Below are 27,181 nucleotides of genomic sequence, written 5' to 3' on the forward strand. Positions count from 1 at the left end.
TGGATGCCATGGAAAGAAAGCTTATTCTTTGTTATTCTTTTTCTCTTTCTATAAGTTTTAAGTCTCCAAATAAAACATTGTCTTTCATGTGCATGTACCTTTAAATATGTGATTGCCTCTACTTAGACTGTGTCTTCCACTAGTCCTCTTCTCCCTTCCCCCTGCTTTTTTCCTTTAGTAACCCCTACATGTGCTTTGAGACTCAGCTCGGAGGTTATGTCTTTCAGGGAGGCACTCTTCAATCTGGATTGGTTGCTCCTTTCTGCATTCTTATAATGGTTTTGGAAACCCTACAAAGTAAAAGTGCTGGGTGTTCACCCAGGGTGACACAAGTACCAAGACCTTTCGGGGTTAGACCATCTTGTACATAGGCTTTGAGTGGCCTTGAGGTATGATAGAGTGCCCTGTTGGAAGAAGTGAGGGTTAAACACTAAGCCCAGTTTTACCACTAGAACCAACTTTGTGACCTTGAACTAATTTCATTTAACTTCTTTGGACATTATAAAATGGGAACAAAAATGGTAACCTTATCTTTAGCTATTTTAAAATACAGCTGTAATTTTTCAAACGAGATAATATATACATGGCTTGTTAGTATAACTTTAAGAAAATTTTAAGATAATTGGGAGCCATTCCCAATTATCATGACTATTATTTTCAGATCTTGACTTTGAAGGGAAGAATCTAAATTATAAAGTAGGCAGCTGCAGATGAACAGAAGAACAAATAGAATACTCTGCACATTCCACTCTACCTATCATGTCTTCCTTTATTATAAATTATTTCAGAAGTGCTCTGTGCAATCTTGTTTCAAATATCTCACATAATAATTCCCCATCACTTGTGCGTGAGGGTCATCTCAGAGGTATATTAACTGCACGGAGGAGGACATCACTTTTATATTTTTGTTTTGTGAACAAATCCAGTGAAGTTGACAAAATCCTCCCCTTTTCCTTTTACATATTTGTGAAGGACAGTGCACAGGAGATGTGACAATTTTGGAGGCACAGAGTGAGGTTCCAAAATGAATAATCACCTCTTAGCCCTCTGTGAACACTGCTGCATCAGGAACCTGTGTAAACAGATACACTTGGGGAAACACTGCCTTTTCTCTGCCAGTTAATAGCATTGTTACTGACTTAACTGGCATCCAAGTTGTTTCTTCGTTGTTCATTGAACCATTTTTTTTCTGTAAGATTTTCTAAAGAAAATGAAATGGAAAATAATAAGGTAAGATTCCCAAGTGAAAATGACTTTAACTTTAATAATATTTTCATATCATAAATCAGTGCAGATGAAGAAATAAAAGTCAGTCTTCTATATAAAAGTGCTTTCTATAATCATCACCTGAGATGCCAAAATTGTTAAACTCTCAAAGTGTGCAAATAGCCACTACAATGACCTATATTTGAAAATTTGGGGATCTTTGAACAATTCAACCAACATTCTCCGCTTGGCTATTACTATATCAATAAAAATAATGCATTGCATGGATTATAAGTTTGTGTTTAAAACCTTTGCCTTCCTAGATTTCAGGAGGTGAATGAATTTGCCTAAAACATTCTGTGTTTATCACAGAGAACATGCAGTGTGAATCCCACATTTTGTAAAAGAGAAAACGACAAACTCTTTCACAGCACAGAATAAAAATGAAGAAAATGATACAAAAGTGTGGCTGCAGGTAACCCTCTTTTCCTGGGAAACTACTGTGGTTCTCTCATATTTATAAGCCATCTCTTAGGAGGAGATATGCAGGATGAAATAGTTATTAATTCTTATGGTCTAACAAAGAGAGGAAAAATGTCTCATAGGGCTTGAAAGAAATATCCTAGTAACTTACTGTGGAATTGGATTTCAGATAAGGTGAGTATGTCTCAGAGCCCATGCACAGGTATTATTATTATTTTTTATGAACTACTAAAATAATTTTTTATAAGTTGGTCTTGAATCACAGAGTCCAAAGAAAGCATTAGATTTAACCCCTGTGTATAAAGAAGGGGTTGTGCCAAAGACATTGTGATGACTTTGAAAATACACAAAATATCATGTTATCTCCCTCGTCTTTCACCAGACAAGGTTCTATTTCCCAATCTTGTCTGTCCACATCCAACTAGACAACTTACATGAAATGCTAATGAGATCCTGAAAGAAATAAACAGTGCAATTTCATATTCAGTGCCAAAAATTGGTGAATTTTAAATTCTCTCCTTATCATATTGAACAATGACCTGGATAAACTGCTCACTGCATCTCACGGTTCATTTTTGAAACACAATATAATGTGGAGCTGAGATTTCAAAGGTGCACCCCTCATTCTCCTCCATCGCATGGCTCTCTTCTCAGAGAGAGAAATGGAAACTTTGCTTATCAACAAAATGGACTGGAGTTGGCACAGGCGTAAGGCCTTATTTTCTATTCATGATATACAGTAAAGAAAATATGCTTTGAACCAAGACAGAGTCTTAGGTTCAAATTCCTACAGTTTACTGGCTGTTTACTCCAGGCAAGGTGCCCAGCTTCTGTGAGTATCGGTTTCTGATTTAGGAAACAATAATTCCTGATCTGCAGAGTTATTATAAGAATATGAAACAGTGTACATAAAATGTCAATGAGTGGAGTCACTCAAAAAAATGACAGCCGTTCTTATTTCTATCTATGAAAGTGATTTTGTCTAACAAATATTCATTGTGTGCCTACTCTGTACAAGGCACTGGGGCAGGCACTGAAGCTAGTAACATTCGAACAGAACATAATCACCATCCATGGCCTAGGAAAGGAAAAGTTTCACAGGGCACATCTCCTCTTACCTTATGATATGTGCCATGGTGGTTAATATTATGTGTCAAATTGGCTATGCCACGGTACTAAGATATTTGGTCAAACATTCTTCTACATGTTTCTGTGAGGGTATTTTTAGATGAAATTAACATTTAAATCAGTAGACTGTGTGTAAAGCAGATTATTCACCATAATGTGGGTGGGCCTTATCTAATCAGTTGAAGGTCTTAATAGACAGAAGACTGACTGTTCTTGGGCAAGAAGAAATTTTGCCAGAAGACTGCAACATCAACTCTTCCCCAAGTCTGTGGCCTATCCTGCAAATCTTGGACTTGCCAGCCTCTATAGTCACATGAGCCAGTTCCTTAAAATGAATCTCTATCTATCCATTTATCCAGAGATAGATACGTATTTCCATATATCCATATCTATGTGTGTGTGACTTATACATGTACTTTGATATTTTCTATTCTAATTTTTTTTTTTTTTTTGCAGGGGTGGGGAACACTTTATTTTAAGGCATATTCACATCAGCTTATAAGGCATATTCATATCACAATGGCACGATCTCAGCTCACTGCAACCTCCACCTCCTGGGTTCAAGCAATTCTCCTGCCTCAGCCTCCCAAGTAGCTGGGATTACAGGCATGTGCCACCATGCCTGGCTAATTTTGTATTTTTAGTAGAGATGAGGTTTCACCATGTTGGTCAGGTTGGTCTTGAACTCCTGACCTCAGGCGATCCGCCCACCTTGGCCTCCCAAAGTGCTGGGATTACAGGCGTGAGCCACTGCGCCCGGCCTTTTAAGGCATATTCTAAAGATAGCACCCCAACCTCCAAAATTAAAAAAAAAAAATCTCTAAAAAATAAAAAGTGATTTCATCTCCTAGGCCCCAATCAATCATCGAAGTAAAGCTTTTTCTTTGGTCCCTTTATCCTCAAAGTCATCTCTTGTTCCCACAACCCACTGCACCTGGGAAGCTGGACAGCAGGCCCAGCTGAAACAAGGAGGTCTCTTTGGTTCAGGTTGGCACTAAGGTGCCCAGTGGTCAGATGAGCAGCCTCAGGTTTGCAGGAGCCAATAGTTCCTGTCTTGCTCCTGGGGGTACTTCCAGAAAAGCCAGAAGCGGATAAAGCTGGTGACGATTCCTGGAAAGTTGGACACCATGATATAGGGATCTCTGAGTCGAAACCCACAGAGGCACCAGGAGGCAGAGGTGAGAAGGGTAGCAATGGTGAGTGGGTAGGAGAGACATTGGGTTGATTTAGTTTGAATCACCTTAGCCAAGTCAGCCAGTGGTGAGAGGTACATGCTGATGGTGAAGACACTGCAGAAGAGGCCCAACTGCTGAAGCCGGGCCTCAGGGTTGGGTACCAGGAGCCAAAAGTAGCCATAACCCAGGAGAAGGACCCCTAGCAGGGTTGCAGTCTGTAGGAGCACAACACGTTGACTTCCGTGGTGAGAAAGGGCAGGAACTGGACGTTGTCCACACTCCGGGTCATTCGCATGTCTTCTATTCTAATTTATTACATTAAATCTTTTCTTGAAAAATAATTGTTGATTGAGATCCACTAAATTTGGGTTTTATGATCCACTAATAGGTTGTGACTTGCAGTGTGGCAAAACACTTTGAAAAATGATGCCTTTCCATTTAAATATTGCACCTACTTCCCACCCCAATTTTGTTGCATTTTATTCTTAGTGCCATAAAAAACAGTTTTAATCTACTACTTTTGAATAAATTATTCTAGAAAAATGTGCAACTTATCCTCAGAAGTTTTATTATAACTTTGTCCAAATTTGAATAATTACCACAGATAAAATATCCAAGGGTTCATTTGATCCTGCTTATTAATTATGGAAACATAAAGCTAAAAAATAAATTACCCTGGTTTTATCTGTTGGTCATGATGACTCCATAAGTTGCCTTTCCAATAGAGCAAAAATGTTCCATTTTTTTGTTACTCCTAAAAATGAAACATTGGGACTTTTCTAGCCTTCAAAGTATTTGTTAACAGAAATGTACATTTGAAAAGTAAAGTGAGTACAGTTAGCTTTCTGTATGTATGGGTTCCACATCCATGGATTCAATAAACCATGGATCAAAAATTTTCAGGAAAAAAAAGGGACAGTTTCATCTGTACTGAACATGTATATAGAACTTTTTTTGGTCATTATTTCCTAAACAATGCAATATAACAACTACTTACATACCATTTACATTGTAGTAGGTATTATAAGTAATCTAAAGGTGGTTTAGATTATACGGGATAATGTGTGTAAGTTATATAGAAATACCACACCATTTTATGTAAGGATTTGAGCATTCATGGATTTTGGTATCTGCGGTGGTCCTAGAACCAATTCCTTGTGGGTGTTGAGGGATGCGTGTACTCCCAATGGCCAAAGCTGGAATGATTTTAGCAACAAAGTAAGTATATTGGACTATAATTTAAAGCACAAAATAGATAGCCACAAGTCCATGATGCTATAAAAATGATTGGATAAATACATAAATGAGAGAGAAGAGATTAATCTTCTTTACAAATGAATTCCAAATAATTTATGTATAATAATTTATCAGGAACTAGAGCTTAGTTCCTCTACACCTCTTCTTATCCCTCACTTCAGCCCCCATTGAGTGTGGGCTGCACTTACTAACTTGCTTTCAAAGAGTAGAATATGGGAAGAGCTAGGGCATAGGATAAAATCACAGTAGGGAGACCTGGCAAATACTGTCTCATCAAGGCGATGGAAGTTATCATCAGCAATTAGTCATATTGATAGTGTGCATTCTTGACCTGCTATACTGAGAATGACACTTCATTTCTGTGTTTTTTCTCCCAAAACTCATGACTCCAGGATAGCCATGAGAAAGATATTGATCAAACCCAAATTGAGTGACATTCTGCAAAACCTTTGATCAGTGCTCCTTAAAACTGTTAGGTCATCAATAACAAGGAAACTTGTTGTTTCTGAGAAACTGTCACAGATCAGAGGAGGCTAGGGAGATACTGACTCAATGTAACCTGGTACTTTGGATAAGAACCTGGACCATAAAAAAATATCATTGAGGAAAAAAATTGATGACACCTGAATAAACTGTTAGGTTGATATTATGATGACATCTGAATAAATTGTTAAGTTAATAGTAACGTACCAATGTTGATTTCTTACTTGTGACAAAGGGATCCTGGTGGCATAGAACAATAACAGTAGGGGAAACTGTGTAGGGCTATATATAAATACTTTGTACAAACGTTGCCACTTTTCTGTAAATTTAAAACACTTCTAAAATAAAAAAGTGTTCTTAAAATAAAATAAATACAGTTACATGAGTCACAGGGAAATGTACTAAATGCAAATAAAAGAATGTAATTTGAAAGTGTCAGAAAGTAGTGGTTGAATATATTTGAATTTCTCTTGTTCTCCTTGTGCTCCTAGGGGAGCAATTCTTTGAGGTTTAATTGCCTTTAAACACTTATGAATTATATATTTAAAGACTATTGCATATCAGATTTTACGCCACAGAAACGTTTTATTGAGTAAAATTGCTTATTCTATTAAAATTAAATCATTTTATGGATGATATTTTTCAAAATCTTTTTTGAGATAAAAGGAAAATTCAAAAAGCAATGATGATGTGTTATTCCAAAAAAAAGTACCTGTGATTTTTGTTTCAAAATATCAGGTGCTAATTTTCATCATATTTTAAATTTCATTTGAATATTACTCTTCTATTGTAAACTTGTGCTGAATTCCTGTTGCATTTTTTTCTAGGAGAGGGAAAAGGAAGAGTTAGCTTTGGGATAGGAGATCAACACTGTCTTACATACTTAAAGACTCTGCTTAATGACATCCTGAGAGTCATCAAGAAGGCTTGATAGAGATAACCAAGATTTATATATTTGATTTAGTTACATTCAATGTAAAATTATCTTGCTCTTCTGAGGCATTGAGTCTAGACACTTCTCATAATAGAAAAATCCTTATTACTCTATTAGACATGAATTACTTTAGACAGTTTTTTCCAAAGTTCCATTATCAGTGTTGTTGCTAACTGACTGCATTAGTCTAAGGATGCTAATTGCTATAATGTAATCTCCAAGCTTTTATGGCTAAATATAATAATGATTTATATCTCATTCAGGTCACAGCCAGTGCAGGTCATTGGGGGCAGAAGGTTTGCTCCATGTAGTCATCAAGAGTGAGGCTTCTCCCACCTAGTGGTTCTGCCCACTATTACATTGGCAAAAATAGACACATGGGAGAGACCAGGAGTGTTTGTCCAGGCCTCCATTGCAGAGTCCAGGGGTATGCTGGTAAGTGTTTAATAATCAGCAGTCAGGGAGGAAAAATTTTTAAAGCCTTGATTTGTAGCAATTGCAAATTTCCATGGTGCGTATATATCTCCCATGGTCTATCAGAAGCTATTCACAAAATATCAGGGAACATGAAACTGGGAAAAGAGGCGCATGTTCGGCACAAGCCACTTTGAGTTGGCTCCAACCCACCACCAAATAGTCCCTCCCTTCTGCAAATAGACACTGAGGAGAAATTTGGATTAAAGCTTCTCACATTACACATGTATTGTTGTTGTATGGGATGGTTGCCATAATCAGTTCTGAAGACAGTACTTTGCATAAGTTTAGACTAAGGTGCCGTTTATATCATATCTGTGTGACTCATGTCCCAATTTGCATAGCAGTCTGTGGCAGATCTACTATGGAATAATGCTGCTTGATCAAATACGAAAAGAGCAAAAAGAGGAAAAAAGAAAGAGAAAAAATGTTTTCTTTCCTCATGAAGTAATAACATCTAAAATGAAGAGGAATGCCACTCAAATTAGGTGCCATTTTTGCAAATTTTGATGGCAGTTTATATGGCCACTAGAATGGCCATTAAAGCACATTGCAAATTATATCACTGTATATAATGCTCCATAAAATAAATTTCTATGGATTAAGTCCAAAATTTCAGTCATTTGCTTGCAAAAATGGTCACTCAGTTTAAGATACCATACAAATTATGTTCAGGCATTAGGAGCAAGTGGTTATAGCAGCCGTGTCATTAAGCCCATCCACAACTTTATAACTCAGTTTACATGCTGCATAACACCTTGTTTATAAATTAGTTTCCTGGCAAGAATTTGTAGACTTCAGGATGACCTTAAAATTTATATACTGATTAGGAAATAATTACATACCATATGTTGCAGGGAACATGAAAATGAAAGAAATCACACATAAGCTTAGGTTAGGACAAGTTCTAGAATATTTGGTACTGTTCTTTTTGTTCACATCAACATAGCTAAGGAGTTGATCCTTCACCTTAAAAGCAGGAATGACTCTTTTGATACCCTACATACCTCCTTTCCAATCCAGTCATTTAAGAATATCAGGAATAAGGGATTGGAATTGGTTGGCTCATGCTTGACAGAAAAGTTGAGAAAAATAATTGCTAGAAGCTAAATGTAATACTTTCTTCTCCAGAGTCCCTTGACTCTAAAAAGTTTGAATACCAATAAAGCAAATTAAAAGGTGTAAATTATTCCTATAGTTCAATGTTTATGTAACTAAATTTCTTAATATTATTCTTTATAGTATTTTGTATATATCTAAACTTAAAAGGCCTGAGAATACCAAGAAATAGAGGAATATTCATCTATATTAATTCTTTAGTGTTCTACTTTCCTTTTTACTTTCAAATCTTTAATTAACCTGGAATTCATGTTGAAAATTATGAAGGTTAATTTTATGTGTCAACCTGACTGACCACAAAGTGCCCAAATACTTGGTCAAAGATTATCTTAGGTATGTATGTGAGGGTGTTTTGGATGAGATTAACATTTGAATCTGTAGACTGAGTAAAACAGGCTGTCCTTCCTAATGTGAGTAGGCCTCATCCCATCAGTGGAGGGCCTGAATAGAACAAAAAGTCTGAACCTCCCTTACATGAGAGGGAATTTCCTCTTACTTGATTGCCTTATGGCTGGGACATTGGTTTATCCTGCCTTTGGACTCCAACTGAAACATCAACTTTTCCTGGGTCCACTGACCTTTGGACTGAAACTGCACCATTGGCTCTCATAGGTCTTCAGCTTGCCAACTGCAGATCTTGGGACTTGTTAGCCTCCACAATTGTGTGAGCCAATTCCTTATCATCTCTCTCTCTCTCTCTCATGCTGTGTGTGTGTGTATAATAATTAATAGATATCTAATTGTGCACCCTACCCCATGATTTAGTCAATTGTTTCAACATTATGAAAATCTTTTTTTTGAGACAGTGTCTCACTCTGTCACCCAGGCTAGAGTGCAGTAGCACGATCTTGGCTCACTGCAACCTCTGCCTCGCAGGTTCAAACAATTCTCGTGCTTCAGCCTCCTGAGTGGTTGGGATTACAGGTGCATGCCACCACTCCCAACTAATTTTTGTAATTTTAGTAGAGATAGGGTTTCACCATGTTGGCCAGGCTGGTCTCCAACTCCTGACCTCAGGTGATCTGCCTGCCTTAGCCTCCCAAAGTGCTGGGATTGCAGGTGTGAGCCACCATACCCAGCCTAAAATCCTCTTTCAATATTGACTAAATACTCACATGTGTTTTGACTTGATTCACAGATTCATATTCTCTTCTATTAATATGTGTCTATCTATAACTTTATCAGTAATACATTATTTAATTATGGTCATTTGATAGATGTTTAATATCTAGTAGTGCTTGTCCAAATCAATTTGAATATGTTTATGCTACTACAATGAAATAAAGATGGGGACTGGGCTGAAGTTAGACAAATAGTATGCTTTTCAACCTGAAAGGCAAAGACAAAGAGACAGCTTTTCAATCTTTTCCTTTCTTTTTTCTCTTCTTCTTGCCTACCTACTTGTTTGCCTTGACTACAACAACACTCCCCCAACTAACCGCTTAGACGTTTATGCTCCTGGAAGCCCTGTTGGAAAACCATCTTCTTAGACTTTTATCTGCCATCCCAAGGTATGTTTTTATTCTTTGTGTTTTCACAAATCTTGGCAACAATTTAAATGGCATTGTTAATATCACAATTTACCTAATGCATTTTCAATGTCCTCTTTAATTCTCCCAAACCAGTGGAAAGGCAAGATGAAAAGAGATTCATAAAATTGCTGTGTATTATGTTACTTCCTAACTGAGTGGTTTATTTGCTTACTAAATGGTCCTACATTTATAGTCAATCGTCATCAACAGATAACACATCAAAAATAAACTTCAATTTCACATTACAGGGGAGGTGATTCCAATTTGAATGTTATTTATCATAGAGAATATGTTACTAAATCCAGTTTATGGAAAGATTATGCCATTTAATTTACTTTTAGAGGGAGGAATATGCTTTCACGAGAAACTGCATTAGCTATTAGAAAAGTAATGTAGCTGTTGGTCTGCACCATTTCCAGCAAGCATGGGTACATTGCGTTGACAAAAACAGCTGGATTTTTTTCTAGTGTGATCTGATAGAAAGAGCACTGGGCTGGTAGTCAGGGTTAGGTCAAGGCAAGGTTCTAACTAGCTGGGTGACTGTAAAGAGATAGTTACACAACCTCTCAGGGCCTCAAGTGTTTTATTTATAATATGAAGTGTCCAGATGAAATCTGGGATACTTATACGACCCTATGATCAAGAGGAGATGCTTTTATTGTCCCAGCTTCTCTAATATCACCAGGGAAAGTGAAAGTGGCTACAGTAAAGTCATTATATAAAGAACAGGAGGGAAGTAGAGCTTCCCCCTCGGCCAACTGCAGAGATGTGAGTGTATGTGTGTGTGGTTGGGTGCAGGGAGGGAGACAGTGGTACCAGTTTGAAGACTTACCAGCTGAGACTTCATGATATTTAGAGTAGATGATAACATAGTTAAAGCTCAATTCAGTTTATAGGAATGTTACATTATTCAGTTTACTTTTAGAATGAGAATTATCCTGAAGCTGTAAATTCCTTGGGTGCAGGGACTGTGCTTTGACCACTCTTGAATAGTGACTGTGCATGGCTGAACTTGTGAATTTTGACTGACGATGGCTCACAGATTATCCTGAGCAGTCTCAATTTTAACCGTTTTATCCTATTAACAATTACACAAAATCATATTCGGTCTAAGTAACAGAGACATGAAGGGAAGCTTTTGCTTTTATGTTTGAACCATTTCCACTGTTCATATCTCCTCAACTTGAATGTATAAACCTTTAATGTCTGGTTGGTGGGATTATGAGCCATTTTAGCTTTTCTGTTTCTGGGGCTCAGAAAATGATACTGCAAAGTATGACACTTTGGCACGCTGAGTACTTTGAACAAAAGGAGACTGGAAGGTCCAGAAGTAGCCTCAGAAACAAAGTCTCTCTCTGACCTTCTCTGGCCCTCCATTTTCCCATCCCTCCATCTCCCCTAAAGTGAGTCATAGAAACCAGAATTCCTCTCCTCCAAGGTGGGTCACAGATACTAGAACCCCTCTCCCCTAAAGCAAGACATAAAACCTAGCAAGGTCATTCTCTCCCTTCTCCCTTGAAGACCCTCATTCCACAGGGGTTCTGCCCTATACCTAGGAGGGAGGAATGCTATGCAGAGAGACTGAGAAGAATCTGGACATACAAGCCTTGCTGGGTTTCTCAGTCTATTAACATTAGATCAGACCCTTTTGTCAATCACATTGCTACATGGTTGTCCATTCTTCGTTGAAACTAAGCATAAAAGCAGACAGTTTTCTCTAGGTCTTTGGATCTTCATTTCTGAAGGCTCCTGTATCACACAAAACTTTGGTTAAATAAATTTGTTATGTTTCTCTCTTGTTAACCTGTCTTTTATGATAGGAGTGCCAGCTGTGACCCTTATGATGGGCGAGAAGATGTACCACACCTTTCTACCCATATACTCTATTTCTTTATATTCAAAATAACTATTAATATTATGTTATAAAAATTTCATTCTGTTGTCAAATCATGGGTCAACATTAAGTCTTGATTTTAGTTCTGAGAACCTGATTGCCCTTTTAAGTTCGTTACTGAATATAAAGTTCTATGCATCTAAATAAAGGGCACCACTGGAAGCAGCAATTACTGCATACTACATTAAACAGGTTTTGGGAGATTTAGGAGGGACAATGCCGATTACATCTGATTAATTCTGGCCCAGAGGAAAGTTTATGTTTTTATCCAAGAATAATTCAAGACCTCCTTCACACTCATCAATCATGAGCCAAGTATTATATCAGGTGCCAGGTATATAGAAACTAAGATAAATGTAGTCAAGAACTTCATTCTCAGGAAAGTCTCATCCCATTAATTATTCTTTTTCCAAATTGTGGGGAGTCAAAATTTGTGCATCTTCATGTATCTGCCTGCCATTTCAAGCTGGATCAATTTGAAAGTGGGCTTTAAGGAGCTTGTCATACTTTGATTCCCTTTCCCCACCTACAGGCACCCCATTCGGGCCTGCTATCTGAAAAACGACCTATCTCTGAAGGTCTCTTCATTACCGTCTGATATGGTTTGGATCTGTGTCTCCACTCAGATCTCATGTTCAATTGTAATCCTCAATGTTGGAGGTGCGGCCTGGTGGGAGGAGATTGGATTGTGGGAGTGGTTTCTCATGAATGGGTTAGCAACATCTCCTTGATGCTGCCTCAGGATGGTGAGTGAGTTCTTATGAGTTCTGGTAATTTAAAAGCAAATTTCTTCTGCTAGCTTTGGGGTTGGCTTCCCCTTTTTTTTTTTTTTTTTTTTTGTAGTTCCTGTGAGTGTGATATTATAATAGTTCAGTAAGTTGAAATCTTTCTGACATTTTGATGCAAGCATTTAGTATTGTAAGCTTTTCTCTTACCACTGCTTCAGCTGTGTTCCAGAGATTCTGATATGTTGTATCTTTGTTTTCATTAGTTTCAAGTAATTTTTTATTTCTGCCTTAATCTCATTGTTTACCAAAAAGTCGTTCAGGAGTAGATTTTTTTTTTTTTTTTTTGAGACAAAGTTCCGCTCTGTCACCCAGCCTGGAATGCAGTGGCACGATCTCAGCTCACTGCAACCTCCACCTCCTGGGTTCAAGCGATTCTTCTGCCTCAGCCTCCTGAGTAGCTGGGATTACAGGCTCTATCACACCAGGTTAATTTTTGTATTTTTAGTAGAGGCGAGGTTTCACCATGTTGGCCAGGCTGGTCTTGAACTCCTGACCTCAGGTGATCCACCCTCCTCAGCCTCCCAAAGTGCTGGGATTACAGGTGTGAGCCACTGTGCCCAGCCAGGAGTAGGTTGTTTAATTTCCTTGTAATTGTATGGTTTTGAGCAATCTTCTTATCATTGGTTTCCATTTTTATTGTGCTGTAGTCCAAGACCGTGGTTGGTATGACTTCAGTTTTTATTTTTTTTATTTTTTATTTTTTTAAATTTGAATTTGCCGGGAAGTTCTTTATGGTCAAATGTGCAGTCAATGTTAGAGTATGTGTCATGTGCACATGAGAAGAATGTATATTGTTTTTGTTGGGTGGAGTGTCCTGTAGATGTCTCTTAGGTCCTTTTGGTCAAGTGTTAAGTTTAGGTACAGAATATATTTGTCAGTTTTCTGCCTTGATGATCTGTCTAATACTATCAGTGCGGTGTTAAGTCTCCCACTATTACTGTGGTTATCAAGTTACTTTGTAAGTCTCTGAGAATTTGTTTTATGAATTTGGATGCTCTAACACTAGGTGCATATATATTTAGGATAGCTAGATCTTCTTGTTGAGTTGCACCCTTTATCATTATGTAGTGTCTTTTTTTTTATCAGTAAGGAATTTAAGGACAAAAGGGAAACTAGTGGCTATGATCTATGGCAGTTCTGACTCCCTTTAAAAGATTCCTGGAGTGTCGCAACTTGGAGATACCTTGGTCTATACGTTTTCTTTTACAGGTGCTAAATCCGAGTCTCATTGTAGTAAAATGACCTGCCCAAAGTTCTTTTTCTCAGGGGAGATCCCCTGCTCACTCTGCCTCTCTTGCAGAATTCTGCTTCTCTCCTTTGTGCTCCTGCAGCACCTTTTACGCCAAATGCTGGACCTGGGATCCCTCTGTGGCTTAACGTGACACTTAGGTATTTGTGTTACCCACCTAACTATAGACTGTCTGCTCACAGAAACCACATCTGAAAACATGTGTTTGCCATAGCACATGAATCCCCATATTTCTATAGCCAAGAAAGTTTATTTTATGGTTATTTAGGAAGTCTTTGGAAAGCCTAAAATAATGCTATCTTAATTTAGAGAATTGCTTGGAAAAGTGGCATAGGCAGTTTCTAGGAAGAGAATTGCATGTAACCCTTTATGAGGCAGATGACTCCAGAAGAAGACATCTGTTACCCTCTATCCTCTGTCCTTGTGCTGTTTTTTCTCAACTTGCAGATTTTCTCCCTCAAGGAACTATTCAGGTAATGATAATGTGAATAACACCTTATAATTGAACAGACATTTTTCATAAAGAGACAAAAAACTTGCAATGGTTATTGAGAATTGGATGAAATAAGTCACCCCATCATGTTTGCTGCTTTACAATTTCAATAGCTGCGAGCAAGCAAAGCTCTTTGTTGAAATATAATACAAATTGCAAACAAGCAGCAGCAGCAGCACAAAAATCCCCCCAATGTCAGAGGGACACTGGCACTGCCAGGAAAAAAAAATGCAGTTTCTCAAGCTATTAATCTAAATGACAACTACAATCTCCCTTGAAAATCCTTACCCAAATAAGGATTGTTTTAATGCTTAAAACATTAAGCAAAGCACTCTTCATATTTATATATGTTCTGAATCCTGTAGGTCTATTCTCAATGGAAATTCCATTAAAATAATAAAATCAGTTTTAAGATTATATATAGCATGTTTATACAATTAGCATTAGTAGTAATAATAATTAACCCTTATTGAGAAATTACCATGTGCCAGGCCCTAACTGACTTAACCATTACAACTCATTACATATGTACTGATGTTATGCCCTATTTCATAGACTTAAGAGATAGATGCAAAAAAAAAGGTAAAGCTTGCCATAACTTGCTAAGGCACATGACTTATATGTGGTAAAGTTAGGAGTTGGATCTAGGCCAGTATTAGCCAATCATGTTGTTTTAAATGTTGCAGTATCCACATTAAATGAAAAAGAAATGGGAGGTGATATTAATTGTGACATTTTATTTAAGTCAATATAACCAAAATATTATTAATTTAACATATAAACAATAAAAATTATTAATAAGATATTTTACTTTCCTTTTTTTTTTTGAGACAGAGTCTCCCTCTGTCACCCAGGATGGAGTGCAGTGGTGTGATCTTGGCTCACTGCAACTTCCGTCTCACAGGCTCAAGTGATTCTCCTGTCTCAGCCTCCCGAGTAGCTGGGATTACAAGTGCACGCCACCAGACCTGGCTAATTTTTGTATTTTTAGTAGAGATGGGATTTCACCATATTGGCCAGGCTGGTCTCAAACTCTTGACCTCAGGTGATCCACCTGCCTTGGCCTCCCAAAGTGCTGGGATTACAAGCATGAGCCACCGTGCCCAGCCTTACTTTCCTTTTTTTGTAATGAGTCTTTGAAATCTGGTACGTATTTCGCACTTATTGGATATCTCAATGTGGGCACTCAATTATCCTTTGAAATACTTGATATATTTTGATTTTGTAAAATTTATTATTGAAGATGTAGATTCACATACCCCAATTTTTTCAAACATACTTGAATGTTTCTAATAATTGAATTGAGTATCTTTAAAAATTTATGTGTAATTAAATTAAATAGAATTAAAAATTCAGCTCCCAGTTACACTAGCTATAATTTAAGTGTTCAACAGTCCCATTTGGTAGTGGCTTCCGTATTAGACAGCACAGACACAAGTTGTCTTCATCGAGAACCCCTGCTCCTCCAGCCTGGGCAACATAACAAGACTCCATCTCTTCCAAACAATTGAAAAAATTAACTGGGCATGATGGAACACACCTGTTGTCCTATTTACTCAGGAAACTGAGGCAGAAGGATCTCTTAAGCCAAGGAGATTGAGGCTGCAGTGACCTAGGATTGTGCCACTACACTTAGCCTGAGAAACAGAGTGAGAGCTTGTCTCAAAAAAAAGAACCCTTGCTCTTATCTAATAAATAAACAGTTAATAAATAGCTATTGAATTCATATTGAACCACTATGCTATGCTGTCTCAAAGAAGACAATGAGAAGGCACCATTTAATTGCATTCAGTGTTCATTTGACATTTATTTGTCAGAACTAATATCAGCTGACATTAATGGTTAAAAGTATAGGTTCTAGAGTCAGACTGGGCTAGGTTCAAGTCTCGGTTTTATTACTTATTAGTTAAGGAGTCTTAGTCAAGATAAAGAAGAAGGCGTAGATCTTGCTAACCAAAAGGAACAGTCCAGTGAGCCTCCCAGAAGTTCTGATCCAGGTGACTATTTCACAAAATGTATGAATAAAACCAGAGGATGACTCTTTAAAAATATCATCTCTTTCCTCAAATCTCATGCCCTTAGCATTTGCTACCCTGGTGTATATTTATCAGCAGGATTTGCAGGTTCAACACTATCATTGGCAGAATGGTCTTAGAGTAGGCATATAAAACAGAAAAGCAGGCGGACTCTGCTCCTTGCTTAGCTCTGCTATTGAGACATAAACCTGTACGACTTCTCAGAGTCCTTGACCTGCTTTCTCCTTTCTGTCTCTTCACTGTATGCAGATTGTGTGAGTATGCAAATGACTCTCAGTCCCAATTCTAGCCACAGCCCTTATCAACCCTTCTTATGTAGACTGCCCAGGTCTCAGAGAAAGCCACCATATCCTGTGAGCACCAATAATTTAGGATTGCTGAATTTCTCCTAAAACCTACAGATAGATGGATGGAATAGCAAAGCTCTCATGTGCGTGAATCATATATGGGCTGAACCTATGGGAGGAGACTCACTGGCATATAGACTATCCTAGCAAGGGTGTGCATCAAATACCTCTAAGGATACCAATCCAGAAAAGGAGTTTCCCCTACGGAGAACAAGAACCTGAATGTTCATAGCTCAATGGTATTGGCTTCCGCTGACGTAGTGCATGCTGTTTCTTGGATCTCCTCATGTTTGAAGGTAGAATCTTTCGCTTGGTTGCTTGGATCTTGCTTTAATAAGATCCTTATACTAGATCTAGTCCACAGAGACTGCCTAGATAGCCTACAAGAAGAAAGAGAGAAGGAGGAGAGAGAGAGAGAGAGAGAGAGAGAGAGAGATTGATTCTGTACCTACGGGATGATAAATGTAACATCATAGGTAGCCGCCTAGAGGTACAGTAGTCCTTTATTCAAAGGAATGCATTTCGAGGTAGAGTGTGTGTATGTGTGTGACAAATGTGGCATATGGAAGGTATGATGTCATATTAATAGAAAGGTTTAGTCTATATGAGCCTATATAATTGTTTCTCGTATATAATAATCCTATTAGCAATATAAGCAATTTGAAAGGGTACTTCTGATAGGTTTCAAACCAGTGGAAAGAATCTTAAGTGATACACTGTTAGTCTTTGACCCCTCCATACTTTTGGTTGCTTCTCATCAATGCCAAGTAACTTTTGGACTTGAATAAAATGCCATAGTGGGTTCACTGTACACTGACTCTGATATCCTGGGGGCCAGATGATGCAACTCAGAAGCTCCGGCAAGTTAACCCCTCCTGTGGGGAATCTTGATCAAAGGAAAACAGGAGATGAGAGGAGTTTGGGCAGATAAACTCCCTTCCCTCCTCTCTTTCATGGACCAATACAATGTGTATTTCTTCTCTGCATATCCTGAATGCCAAGAATACATACCTGCAGAGTGGCTGGCTATGTCAGCAGCTTGTTGTAAAGCAGTAGCCAGTGTGGTCATGTGGCACATTGCATTGCTTTGCATCTTTGCTTCCCTCACTTCTGGTTTTCCCTCATCCTCACTACCTGTGGCTTGGTTCTCCCACATAAAGAGTTATTGCCTTAACCATGCCTCAGGCTCTGTCTTCTAGAGGACCTGAGCTAAGACCTAATATAATGTTCTGCTCCCAGTAAAGGTGGCACTTGGAGTTTTCTCCTCTATACTATGAGCCATTCCAAACATGCCCTCATTTTCTTCACAAGCTTTTGGCAGAGCTTCAGTATACTGTGATCTTAGATCACATAAAAGGGTGGAGATGGGTAACAACTTAGGCTGTTTTGTGGGAACCTGCAGTGGCTATGTGGAGAGAGAGGACATTCTGATTTTTCTGTTCATTCATTCCATTTAGCTTCAATATAATCTGGCTGCAACGACATTAGGGAAAAGCAAGATGGAAAGGAACATCCATAACGAGGTACAAAGAATATGAGGCACACTGTGTCCCTAGGTAACCTCACACCACACTTCAGAGCTGCTAGGTCCAGCTTTTTCTAATAAAAGTGGAAAGCGACTACCTAAAGCCATATTTTTGTGCTCTGTTATGAAAGCTCCCCTAGAGGCGTCACAATCAGACTGTGACTGTCTTAACCACTGTGAGTGACCTTAATCACTATGAGTGACCACTATGAGTGACCTATGATTGTCTTAACCACTATGAGTTTTCATGGTCTAGGCACTTTTAACATATATTGCCACATTTATTCTTCATAACAATACTACAAGGTAGACCCTAGCATTGTTCTATTTTCCAGAGAAGGTAATAAAGTCAGAGTGCACTTAGGTAACTTACCTAGGTTTATTCAGCTAGCACAACTGATATAGCCATGATTCAAACCCAGGTCTTCAGATTAACAGGGTGGGAGTGGATAACCACCAGGCTATGTCCTCTATACTATATTGCTATGAAAGTGTTGTTCCCAAAATGGTGCAGCTGCTTTGTGTTTCTCTAACTTATGTAAACTGATGTTCTCTTTCTCTGAAACACTTCTTTTTGAAGACCTGGCACAGGCAACACCTGCACTGGGAAGGCTGATGCACTTCCCAGTGTCTGGCCTTTGCCCCATTGTATGAACCCCCTCTCCCCACAATCCCCTGAGTATCACCAACTCCAGTCTGTGTGTAAAGAAATATTTATACAGATGGTTTGGGACCATAAAGGAATTTGTGCACTTGTAGAGGTGGCGAAAGGTATTGCAGCATAGCCAGAAACGAATATTAGCTACAACTGTCTTTAAAAGTGTCTTGGCCATTCCTGATCTTATGCTCCCTTTGCACACAGCTCAGGCAATACTCTATGGTATTTCTCAACTCCAGCAACCACCCGGTAAATAGTGTTTCTTTCTTCCACGTGGAAATGTCATGTGGAAGCTCAAAATTTGTCCATCTTCATTGTGCAAAGCATTGTGGTTCTTGTGGCTAACACGAGGCCCATATCAGGACTATTTTCCTTCAACCAAAATGGCCCAACGTACTGTATTTTTCTAAACGAAGTTCATTTGCTTTTCCTTTAAAAGGAAATCTGTTTTTGGTTTTTAAAGCAACTTTCATTTTTCTCCATGCTACGGATGAATGAATGAAAGCATACGTGAATGATCAAATGTGTAACAAGGTAGATATTATTACTTATTGAAAATTCTCCATGAGGATTTCTGGTAGAAAAGTGGTCAGCTTGAGAGAACTAGACTGCTGAGGCTGTTCAGAGGTCTTCTGTCTGTGAGGAGTCAGTGGGGACCGGGCTTGGAGCTTCCAGAGGGACCCAGCATGGCTGGTGAGTAAGAGCAGAATTGCAAGGGGCCACTTCCAGTAGGAAAGTGGCTATAGACTAGGGAAGGTGGAAAAACGATACCTGCTGTGCAGAGTGTGAGAACTGAGGAAGAGGAAAGTTAGGGAGAAAACTGGAGTGTGAGGGAATTGGTTAGAAGGGGAAAGAGCTTTATATTTTAGTAGTGTCTCCATGAGTCATAAATTAGATTTCCTTTAATATTATTTAAGTGAACAGAGGCTGGAATTTTATTTAATTTCTTTATTTGCTAGAGTGTGTATGCATGTGTTTTAAGGAAACACAGGCTTGAAACTGAATCCTGTTGGGCTAAATGATTTATTTCATTTACAAAGGAAATGGTAGCCAGGAAAACTGGGTATATCATATATACGCCTTATAATTTTGTGCAAATTGCATTACTTCTCATCACATCTGTAAAATGTGTCTGGTGCCTACTTTACAGAATTACATGAGGATTAAATGGACCACTCTGCAAAGTACAGATTATCAAAATAGTCCCTGACACTGGTATACTTGGGAAAAAACTCTCTCAGACTGTGCAGAAGTATTAGGCACTTTAATATGTGTGTATATATTTATATGTATGTATGTGTATATATGTATTTTTGTATGTGTTACAGGTATGTGTGTGTGTTTTATGTGTGTATACACACACACACATATATAAACACACACAAAACACACATATATACACACATATATATACATACACTCACACATATATGTAAGGTCCTCTGAGCTGGCCGCACCACAATCAAGCCATCGTGACGTTCCTGCGCCCTTGTGAATGTACTGTGTAACATTCCTCCCCACCCTCGTGACAATACACCCTCCCTGCCCTTGTGAATGTAGTTTGTAACATCCTCCCTGCCCTTGAGAATGTACTTTGTAACATCCATCCCCTGCCCACAAAAAAAAAATTGTTTCTAACTCCACCACCTATCCCAAACCTGTAAGAACCAATGAAAATCCCACCACCCTTCGATGACTCCTTTCTCGGACTCAGCCCACTTGCACCCAGGTGAATAAACAGCCTTGTTGCTCACACTAAGCCTTCTCAGGTGGTCTCTTATACGTAACAACATATATATACACACACACATACATACATATATATGCGTAACAACGTATATATATACACACATACGTAACAACATAAATATATGCACGCATACACACACATATATATACACACACACATATATATGCAGTATATTACTTTCCCAAGCCCAGAAGTTCTGTTTCTTGACCCTGAACTCCGTAAATGTAGCCAACTGATTATGTCAATCCTCTGGGGTGCAGTGTACCATCCCACAGGGCAAATCTCACTCTAATCCAGCTCATATGGCATGGACATATAAATAAGAACGACAATTAGTTAATTCATAATGCCAATGGTAGAAAATCCTATCTTACTCTGAGAACAGTATTGTCTTCTGCAGATAAATTAACATGAGAAGTTGATTTATGACGGGATTTGTGATGTATTTATTGGGTACAGAGTGTGGCTCAAGTCTTTCATGATGTCAGGCTAAGATGGCTAAATGCTCAGCTCTACCTTAGGGATATACCAGCTGTCAGGACTGAATGGCTGGATTTCTTGATCCCATTATGGAACAAACACTAATATTTACCCATTGACTTCCATGGTTCTATGCCCCAGAGACAGTAACCCTCTTTTTGATGATCACATACTTTTCTTTTTTTTTTGAAAAAAAAAATGTATTTCATTTTTAAATGACCTCAATTACACGCTAATATCTGTTGGATACCATGCACTTTCTCAAACCTCAGAATCAGATTGGACATTGCCACTCTCATTTTCTGTCCCACAGTGATTTTCACAAAGCAATTGTTTTTTATCAGAGCTACTGCATAAAAACCAACTTTGCAAAGATATGACATCATCAAAAAGAAATGTAGCACTGTTTATTGTTGAAAGTGTGGATCTCCAGGAACTAGCAGTTGACATTGTTTCTGACAAATTGCTGGTTTCCTCTAAAATTTAAAATACCCCTCTCCACCCATATGAGTTTGCTGTGCCTTCCCAGGGTGCCATGGCACACACTGTCTGGGAATTGTATCACATTCTTTTTTTGAAATAATGTTGAAATTACTAATTAGGTTTTAGCCAAGTTCTTTTCTCTTCTTCTGAAATTTTGCTTTAAATTGCTTTTATCATATCTCTCTTATCAATTCTGGCATTTCAGGATTTTCTTTACTTCCAAGTTGGGAATAGAGGCATCTACTCTATATTGTCACATAGGTGGAAATGAAAAGGTCATAGAATGGGCTGGACTTAGGAGACCCGAGACCCATAGCCTAGGAGCCTACACAGGGATAGCAGAGCCATATGCGGTGGTGGTGGTTTGGGCTTGGGGTTAGATATATGATGATTTGTTAGAGGAGGCAGCTGTTAAAGGTGTGTGATCAATTATTGTTTCATTGATTTCTCATTAATGAGCCTTCACTTTGTTTTTGTTTTGAGACAAAATGAACAGGCACAGAAAAAGTAGGTAAGATCTTACATATCCACTTAGTTCATACTGGGGGTCGAATAGGGCAAGGATATTGCAGACAGTTCAAACTTAGTTGATCAAGGAGGACTAATGGGCAGCCCTTTCTCAAGTTTGAAAGATGAAGAAGGAATTTGTGGGCTTCATTCCTTAACTTCCTTCACCTATTCTATCGGCAGAGACTGACAACTCGGCATATACAAATAGTCCTCACTTAATGTCATTGATAGGTTCTTGGAAGCTGCGATTGTAACTGAAACGATGTAAAAGGAAATCAACTTAACATAGGCCAATTGAAATAAACTAGAGTTAAGTTCCCACAGCATATTTCTGGTCACAAAATCATCACCCAACCTTCAAAATAAAGACCAAAACACTTCCAATATTAAACAATGAAATAAATGTGAGCTACACTTTTAAGAAAGATTAATACAAACAAGTCAGATAATTACTTGCCCAGCTGTTCCAGTTCAAGATTGTAGGTGGTGACCTACTGTGGAGCCTATCCTGGAGGTTCAGGTAAGAACCAGTCCTGAACAGGATGCCATCTCATCGCAGAGAACCCTCACACACACCCACACCACTCATACTGGGACAATTCAGACATGCCAATGGGATGCCAGTGGCACGGCTTTGGGATGTGGGAGGAAACCAATGCAGACATGAAGAGAACATGCAAACCTCACACAGAAAATGGCCATGGCTGGGGAATTGATTTTTTTTTCTCATCGAGGTTATAGCAAAACATCATTGAACAGAACAATCTTATATACCTGATGTCTAAGTGCTTTTGTTTATCCACATTTTTTGCACTAATTTTCTGTATTGGATCACTCCCATTAGCAGGCAAACATTCCAGTTTTCTATTTTAAAATTAACTTCTCTTATGAGTCCACTTTTTCCTCTAGTTATGGAACCAACCCAAATGCCCATCAATGATAGACCGGATAATGAAAATGTGGCACAGATACACCATGGAATACTATGCAGCCGTAAATAGGAATGAGTTCATGTCCTTTGCAGGGACATGGATGAAGCTGGAAACCATCATTCTCAGCAAACTAACACAGGAACAGAAAACCAAACACTGCATGTTCTCACTCATAAGTGGGAGCTGAACAGTGAGAACACATGGACACAGGGAGGGGAATATCACACACTGGGGCCTGTTGCGGGGTGGGGGACAAGGGGAGGGATAGCATCAGGATAAATAGCTAATAATGTGGGGCTTAAAACCTAGATGACTGGTTGATAGGTGCAGAAACCATCATGGCACCTGTATACCTATGTAACAAACCTGCACATTCTGCATATGTATCCCAGAACTTAAAGTAAAAAATAATTCCCAAACTTTTCACAGTAATCGTCTTGACCTTTCCCTGAATAACCATCATACCACCAATCCAAGGTGAATTACATGTTTTCTTAATCTCTCAGTGTCATTTGGTCCAGTTGATCACTCCATCCTTGAAATGCTTTTGTAACTTAGTTGCTCTTGGTCTACCTTATCTACCTTCTCCCTCAGCAGCCACTTCTGGATCCAGATTCAGTCTGTTCCCAAGGAGACCATGGTTGGGGCAATAAAATCTAAGGACTTATGGAAATAAAGAAGAAAATTTAAAGAGCTAGGTTTCTCATGTGCTTTGTTTTCTTATTTCTCCAAATTAAATATAAGTTCCAGTCATGCAGGGACCTCGGTTTACTTGTTCTTCTCAAGTTACTCCACCCCCTAAGGACTGTGCTCAGCACACTCTAGGCATTTGAGAAATATGGTTGAGTTAATGAATGTGCAGCTCTCCCAAGAAATTACTTTCTGTCTTTGACTCAAAAGACCAGAAGAGTTTCTTCACCAAAAGTCCCTTGGAATCTTTTACCACTCTTCCTTTGGCATATTCGTTTGCTGGTCTGGAGATGCTGCTGATCTTGGTTCCTTTTGTCTTTCCGTGACTGCTACTGGATTACAATGTAATGCTTTTGGCCAGATGTGCATTTTAAGCAGCCCCAGTAATACATATTTGATGTTGGATTAACTTGTTCTGACTTGTAGTCATAGTGGCAGGAGCTTTTCTGCTGTTGCCTGCCTTCTGAATATGAATAAAGTGTCTGCACTTTTATTAACTTATAGCAGAGTTATGTTTAACCACAAGAGGAAAGGAACACACCAATTATTCTCTTGTGCAACATTAAGGAAGCATGAATAGAAAACAGCTTTGTGGCATGAGTGACTTGAATCCCTGAATCAGTCTCTGCACACAATGTTTGAAAGAAAGTCATAACTATGTATTCATTAGAGGGACTATAAAATAGCAGAGTGTTAAATTTGTGACCAAAAGGCTTTGTTACCAGTGATGTGGGGTTTATTATCTATCATAGCTAGTCTTATTAATTGGGAAGCTCTTTGAAGAAAAAGAAATGGATTCCATTTCTAAAACTTGCAATTATGAATTCCGTTAATGCTTTCAGCCATCCAGATATTTATTTATACATGTCACTCAATGGGGCAATTTGCAATTCTGGGTAGATTTTGTAACTTAAAGCAGAGTGCTTGTTCTCTACAGTTCAGTATTCTCCACTTCTCAAAATGGGACAACCACAGGTTTATCCATCTGCTTTTTGTTAAATGAGTCCGAGATGAGGAGACAAATGCTGTATGCTTTTGATAAGACAGGCATGGTTCCATTAAAAATAATCTTTTGAACTCCTATTGAGTGGAAGACACCTGAAATAGAGCTTTTAGGGGAAGGGGAGGAGGATGAGTAAGGTAATTCTTGCTATCAAAGTTTGGAGTGACCACAATGATGTAGATAGTAAGTTCTTTGGGGGAATTCTTGAACTGATTTCATGAAGTAAGATTTGTGAACCGATGGCATAGGTCTGGAGTAGACTCTAAGGCCTTCCCCGCCATACCACTCTCTCAGGGTCTGGTTTTGTGGGTGGCCCACTCACTGTGCAAAGCTGCATGTGCTGCAGCAGTTCTGGTGCCACATAACATAACCCAAGGACAACCCAAGGGATTGTGTCCTCAGCCCTTTCTGTTCTACTGACTAATCTTTAGCATGTTGTAGACCTTTTAACAAAAATTACTATTCATAACATGTTTAATTTATAAATTTCTTTAATAGAACATTTTAACATTGTTTGAATGGCCACAGGGTCTCATATTACATACTTTTGTTTCATTTCATTTTTCCTTTTATTTTCCCCTGAAAAGGAACAGAACATTGAAGTCTACTTAGAGCCAAAGATTTGGTCCTGGGCATTGTGGTTACAGATACTACCTTTATCAAATGGCTCCCTGATATTGGCCTCCCACTTTTAGACTTGTATGAAATAACAAACTCTCCAAATTATTTGAAAATAGCCACAATTTCTTTTACAGACATTTATTGGCAATTGGGCTCTCTCCGTGAAAAGGGAATATTGAGAAATGAACTTCAATGCTTCATTTTATTGTTTACTTCAAGGTAAATAACTCCATTTGGAAATTACAATGGTACAAATATAGTGAAGTTAAGCTATGGGTCTTACTCTGACCAGGGTTACGTTGATAAAAAATTATGCTTTTAAAAGCAATGCTGTTGAAAAGAAGGCCACAGTAGCAGAGGAGTCTGCTTTTATATAAAGAAGAGAACATTAGATTTGCAGTCAGATGACCTAACATCTTTGTTCAGGACCTTCAATTAGTAACTTATTTTTTCCAAGTTTCAGTTTCCAGTGTACAGGATTGGTGTGAAATAAAATTTAAAAAGTATTTGAACATATTCTGTGAAGTTCTATGCCAGTATGGAGTTACACATGGGCTATCTTAATTGGTTTAAATATATCTCTCTAATATATGGCTTCAAAAACTTCAGCCAACTGAGATTGATTTCATATGATTTTTTAAACATATAATTTTATTGAGGTGTGGTTAACATACAGTAAACCATACATATTTGCTGTAAAGTATACAATTTGCTAACTTTTGAGACATAGACACATCCATTAAATCATTGCACCACCACTACACATCCGTTATCCCCAAAGTTTCCCATGCCCATTTATAGCAGGGATCTCCTTTTTAGCACCTCCCTCATATTCTTAGATTTGGAAAGTTTGTATTGTATGCTGGTTCCAGCATCTTTGATTTTCTAAATTGTGTTACTTTGTCCTGTGTTTTTTAATTTGCCACAGATCAAATAATGACACTGTTATTCATAATGTCATAATAATTTGTCTCTCTCTGCCATAGAAGTTCCAGACAATGAGTTTTATCCTTTTCAGTGTTGACAGGGGTCCTATGGTAATTATGCAGGTGACTTCTCTCAAAGGACATTTAATAGAAAATGGGATGATGCTGAGCATGTGAAGATAGAATTGACAGAGACCTTAGTACATCCTCTCATGTTTTACTCTCTAGATGTAAAGATACTTCTTTATGTTAGAAGCAAAGAATGATGGTTGACTATAATTTCTAAAATCACCCTGCTAATTTTAAGAGGGAATAATAACCACTAACTGGAAAAGCCTTTATTTTTTATTTTTTATTTTTTTGAGACAGAGTCTTGCTCTGTCGCCCAGGTTGGAGTGCCACTGGAGTGCAGTGGTGCGATCTCAGCTCACTGCAACCTCTGCCTCCTGAGTTCAAGCAATTCTTCTGCCTCAGCCTCCCGAGTAGCTGGGACTACAGGCGTGTGCCACCACGCCCGGCTAATTTTTGTATCTTTTTTAGTAGAGAAGGGGTTTCACCATATTGGCCAGGCTTGTCTAGAACTCCTGATCTCGTGATCCACCCACCTTGGCCTCCCAAAGTGCTGGGATTACAGGCATGAGCCACCGCACCCAGCCTTATCTTTAAAAAAATGTCAATTTGAGCATTATGAAGGCAAATACAAATTCAGCAATAAGATCATATTTATTAAGTTGTGAATCCTAATGTTTTATGGGAGTTTCCTTAATTCATAGGCTACTTATGTTAGAGTAGTCAGGAACCTGGGCTTTGGAATCGCATAGATCTGAGTCTTACTAGTGCTAGTGCAAGCCTGGGCCAGTGACTTAATTTTTGTGAGCCTCGATCTGTTCACCTGTAAGATGAGGATACTAATAGCACCTATGTCACAGAACTGTTGCGAAAATTAAATTGGTTGATGTGTGCAGGCCTAGCTCAGGACGCAGAGCAATCATTTCATACATGTTA

The 27,181-nt window shown here is 38.4% G+C and overlaps 1 pseudogene; it reads right to left on the reverse strand.

The window, feature by feature from the left end:
• Positions 1-3,265: 3,265 nt before the first annotated feature.
• Positions 3,266-4,287, reverse strand: LOC134756474 (sugar transporter SWEET1-like; annotated as a pseudogene).
• Positions 4,288-27,181: the final 22,894 nt, after the last annotated feature.

Source organism: Gorilla gorilla, chromosome 9 (genome assembly GCF_029281585.2).
Source record: "Gorilla gorilla gorilla isolate KB3781 chromosome 9, NHGRI_mGorGor1-v2.1_pri, whole genome shotgun sequence".
NCBI lineage: Eukaryota > Metazoa > Chordata > Mammalia > Primates > Hominidae > Gorilla > Gorilla gorilla.